Source organism: Oryzias melastigma, linkage group LG9, assembly GCF_002922805.2.
Source record: "Oryzias melastigma strain HK-1 linkage group LG9, ASM292280v2, whole genome shotgun sequence".
Taxonomy (NCBI): domain Eukaryota; kingdom Metazoa; phylum Chordata; class Actinopteri; order Beloniformes; family Adrianichthyidae; genus Oryzias; species Oryzias melastigma.
The window spans coordinates 3551950-3557346 of NC_050520.1; positions in this window are offsets into that span (position 1 = coordinate 3551950).

A 5397-nucleotide genomic window follows, 5' to 3' on the forward strand; every position below is an offset into this window, starting at 1 on the left:
GTTCACTGAGATATCTTTTTTGAAAATAAATGTAAATATTTTTGATATATTTTTGGCTGTCCTTGCCTTTACTGCTCGGTCCACCACATTGGACTACAAATATGGCCGCTGCATAAATAAATGAATGAAAAAATGATTTCAATGTTTCATGTTTTTGAGTCTCAAGAGCTAAAAAAAAGTTTCAGAAACTTAAACCCCAGAGGAGACCCGCTGTTTTAGCACGCCGAGCACGCCATCACGAGACGTTTTAATGAAAATGACTGAGGACAAACACAAACAGAGCCGTGTTTGTTTTCACCGTGTCGTCTCGTTATTGACTGGTGTTGGGTTTCTGCCGTTCACACGAGCTCCACCGATGTGTGGCGTTCGGGTGTCGCGGTCGCTTCTCTTCTCGGCTGAGACGTTTCATCCAATCCAGATCATGACGGGTCTGCTGGCAGCTCTGACGGCGAGCTCCAGACCACGGACGGTCCCAACAGAGGGTCACCGACGGCGTGTAGACGAGAGGATAAACATGATCCCCCCAGAGAAAGAAAAGTTTTCAGAAATTTAGAATCAAGGAAAAAGTGACCTTGAAGTCCTGCAGAAACCACAGCTCAGGTCTGAGCAGATGTTCATTGGCTCCTGACTTCTAACTGTATTATTCCGTTTCTGGGGGCGATGGCGTGCTCGGCGTGCTGAAACAGCGGGAAACAAAAGGCGCGGGAACGAGCCCGACGTGTCCCCGCGGTGAATACAGATGGAGAGAGGAGGAGGCTCAGATGCAGGAGCACGAGGTGGGACGGCGAGACTCCTCCGTCCATCGTCTCCTCCCTCCATCGTTTCCTCCGTCCATCGACTCCTCCGTCCATAGTCTCCATCGTCTCCTCTTCATTTCCTGCTTCTCCACCCAGGAAACTGACATTCAGGGAGTTTCGGCGGAGAACTGTCCCGACTCAGGGAAAGTGAGGAGTGCAGGCCGGATTGGGAGAGTTTTGCAAAGACGCGGCGAGCTGATGGGACGTGTCAGTACTCAGTAACGGCCTTGAGGGACTCAGACCCCCTTTCTCCAGTCTCCACACACAGGAGACCAGGCGAACCAAAGATGGACGACAGAGCTGCCAGAGTCGACTAATCTGGTCATGTGCAGACTGGATGTAAAACGCAAATCTTAACCATCATTAGCTTTAAACTGACTAAAAACTAGATATATAACATTACCTGTGATGATGATAGTGTGAATGCTGTGAGCTGAATTTGGCAGCTGAAGATGCTGAAATTGAAAGCTCAAAACGCTAAAGATGAAAGCCAGCTAAAATATTGGTTAAAGTCCAAATTAGCCTAAAAAACGAAAAAGAATCCCAAAATCCCAAATTACCAAAATAGCTAGCATGTAGCTGAAATATTGGCTAAACTCCAAAATAGCTTCAAAAACCTTAATAGATGCCAAAATAATCCATAAAGCTGCAGAATACCGTCATAACTTTCAACTTTACTCCACTCTGACTCCATATAATACAAAGTAACGACTACTCGACTATTAAATTAGTCGTTGACTATTCGTCGACGAGTCCTGGCAGCTCTAACGGCCGCCTGCAGGGACTGCGTCTCCGGGAGGCCAGAAGCTGACGGAGACCCTGATACGAAGCAGAATTTCCCTGATATCTGTACGTTCTATTTGCATGTGTAGTTACATAAAGTCTGTTTCTGCGGCAGACAGGAGATTAACAGCTTTAGAAAACACATGCAAATCAGGGAAAACACTCGTCTACTTTCCTTCAGACACAAAGGTCCATCACCGTCTTTACCTGCAGAACGACCTGTGAACTCCAAGGAGCACTCGTGCTTTAATCTCATATCCTCCACCTATAACCATAAAGTTCATACCAGCCGACAGTCCGAGGATTCTGAGGAATGTTTGATCTGCCGACTCGCTTCACGTTTACAGAAACTTCTGAGCCAAAGTCAGTCTGATCTGTTTCACATGAAGCAGGTTTGACCCCAAAGTCCTCCAACGACCTGATGGTGGTGAGAGCTTCATCGATTCACAACCAAGTCTTTCTACCTCCAACTCTTCCATTTCCTCCAGGATCACTTTGGTTTAATCCGTGAGCTGCGTCCACACCGGCCATGTGACGCTCGTTCAGGACCGCTGAGCGCCGTTCTTTCAGCAGAAAGTGTCCACACTGGACTGTTGCTGCCGTGAGAAATGTCAGAGTGGTGCAAACCTGGTGAATCTTGTTCCAGACTTTTCTCTCACAGCTCTATTCCGATATCTGAAAGACTTGGAGTCATGGAATTCCAGCCGGACACAAACCAAAATCCTAATTTCTCCTCCGCCATCACTATTCAAGCAGTTTGGACTTCTTCCATTAGATAGAAAAGGACGTTCCCCAAACATCACTACCAAGTCCAAGTCCTTGATTGGTCAAAGGTCAACTAGTTTGACTTTTGACGCACGTTCAATGGCTGAACGTCGAGCCTGAAAACGGACTTTAAAAGCTAGCGTAGCGACACGTGAGTTTGAGCGCATAAGCAGGAATCGTGCATATGAGCAGGTCTACACGGACTTTCACCTGAACGCACGTTTCTGAGCCCGCTGTGAACGCACCATAAAGTGCTGTATGACCTGAGGCCCGCAGCACGCCCGTAGATAAACATGAACGTTTTCTTTTATTAAAAAAAGAAACGTTTCCAGTCGTGTTTTAATGATTATAAAGTTTTCAACCAAAATCTCAAAACTTAAACATCTTAAAAAGACATTTTTCATGTTGATCTGAAGCCTCTGTTTCCAAAATCTCCTCTGAGGGGGCGTGGCTTTTGATGCTCCACCCCTGACCCCCCACTGTAGTGACCCGGACCAGAGCTTACCTGCAGGAATACCGGACCTTTATTTTTTAGGTAGACCAGAAAGTGAACACAGAGTTCAGACACACGTCTCGCTTTAGCTACAGCGACGGCCATCTTTGAATCACGGTAACTCTTGGATGCAGCGTTCATCAGAGTCACAGTAGCTCCAACAGACGTCGCCATGACGATTCCACTAATAAATGTTTGAATCCAGAATATCTGCAGCGGCTTGGACCAAACAGCTCAGTGTGAACGTTCCAGAAGGGAAAAAGGTCGACCAGTACATCAGAGGAGTGGAGTCCTCCCTCCTATCAGACGGGTTTATTACCTTCTGTCAAGTTTGGTGATAAATCATCCAATAAACACGATTCACATGAATACAAATATACATTTATATCATCACTATAAAGAGCCTTTAGGAACAAAGTCAAGTAAAAGGGGAATCCTAAAAGAGAGGAAGTCTACAGGGAAGTGAGAGCTTCAGGGTGTGCACGTGAACTCACTGACGTGCACTTTGACCCCAGAGCACTGAAGGTCACAGAGTCCAGAAGCTGAAAAACCTGAAGTAAGAAAAGCAGATTTAGCTGCTCGGATCTGAAGTGTTTTATGGTTTGTGACTTCAAATGTTTTGTGTTTGAGTGAAGTCGTTGTGTTACAGTCCGGTCAGGCCGATTACCCAGCAGTGTTTGCAGTGGAAACACTGCTGAGGATGACAGCGCTGCACGACGGAGCGTGGCGGCGTGAGCACGCCGTCATGGGTGGGTTCATCGTTCTTTAACTTGGACAACCACCCAGACCCCGCGGGGGTTCGAACCCCTCCGTCCGACCGCTCCGAGATGACGGCTGGCTCCGGTCCAGACGGCGTCTGTAACGACTCATTTGGCTCCATGTTTTATGACAGAACCGATCACTTCCTGATCCTGACTGATAGAACCCTCCAGTCATGGAGCCGACCGGTTCTGACTTCACTGGGTTTATCAGACACCACTACCAGAACCTGTCAGCCGTAGACACCGGCGGCTCGGTGAGGGCGGAACCACGCCGCTCCGGTGTTACACAATCCTCATATCTTATCCTGCAAACGGCAGATGGAGGATCCCAGCATTCCTTTGGGCAATAACACTCAGGTGAGCGGGAATCGGCTGATTACAAGATGTTCAGCCTCATTAGGAGCAGGAGGACGCCGACGGGCGGAGCACGGCCGACCCGTTTGTTGGTTTAGGCAAAGCGGTTGATACCACAGATCAGTCGATGCTGCAAAAGCGTGAATATTAGGGACTAAAAAATCACTGGTTGAGAAGTTTTTTGGATAATTAGGTTCAATATGTGACCATTGATAATGTAGAGCTGGGGTCCCCAAACTACGGCCCGCGGGCCGGATCCGGCCCTTCCCCACATCTGGTCCGGCACCCCAAACTGTTGCGGATAAAAGTGAAATTTTTATCGTTTTTTAGGATAATTTGACATTTAGCTAATATTTCAGCTACATGCTAGCTGTTGTGGCTAATTTAGTTTTTATTTCAGTTTTTTAGACTAATTTGGCATTTAAACATCATTTTTAGTTAGTCTGAAGCTCATGATGGTTACGATGTGTGTTTTACATCCAGTTGGCGATTGACCCGATTCGTTGATGAATCAGAAAAAATACTCAATGATTAGACTATTAAAATAACCGTTTGTGGCGGCACTACAGGGGGAGGAGCTTCCCAGATCAGAGGTCAGATCCTCCAGCTGCAGTTCCAATAATGTGAATATGATCCTTCATGCTAACGTTCCGGCGTGACCTCAGAGGGTTAGTGAACGCTCACGACTTCCTCCTGAACCTTTCTGACTTTTCCATGATTTTCCCTGTTTAATAATCCGTCATTTATTTTATCATTCAGGAATTTTAAATCTGTTTTCATGGAGACGCAGCAGAACGGATCTCTGGTTTAGATGCTTAAACTCAAACTGTAAATGTATTTAAAAGCAGATGTTTTCCAGCCGGTTCTCCTCCGGGAACGCCGTCGACGTGGAGTCAAACTTTAATCCATGTTTGGTGGAGCGTCGGCGTTCTCTGCAGACGTCGCTGATCCTCCTAATCTGCTGCATGTCATCACCTGCAGACGTTTCATTAGTGTTCCACCTGCATCAGGTGGAGTTACGTGGTAAAGAGTCCGGGTGGAAACACTCCTGAACGGTTCCACCTGCTTCTGTCGGCTAAAGCAAAACTGGAAATGTTCATTTTTGTGCTTAAAAAGTTTGACTTTCACAGCAGAAACTCCAGATTTCCAGGTCAACATTGTAAATGAGAATTTGTTCTCAAGTGATCCTCCAGGTAAAATAAAGGTTAAATAAATAAAAACTCTAACATTTTGTTGATTCTAAACGTGTTTTAGGCAGTGGGCGTGTCTGCTTTAATAAATGTTTTCATAAACAAAGACGTTTTCTGTCTCACTTCATCTTAGAGGAACGAACCGACGAGAGATCAGGAAAAACTTCTGACTTCACATTAGAATTAGTTAGGATCTACAATAAAAGTTAAAACGGAAAAAAATGGAATAAAGATTTTAAAAATGAACGGCCTTC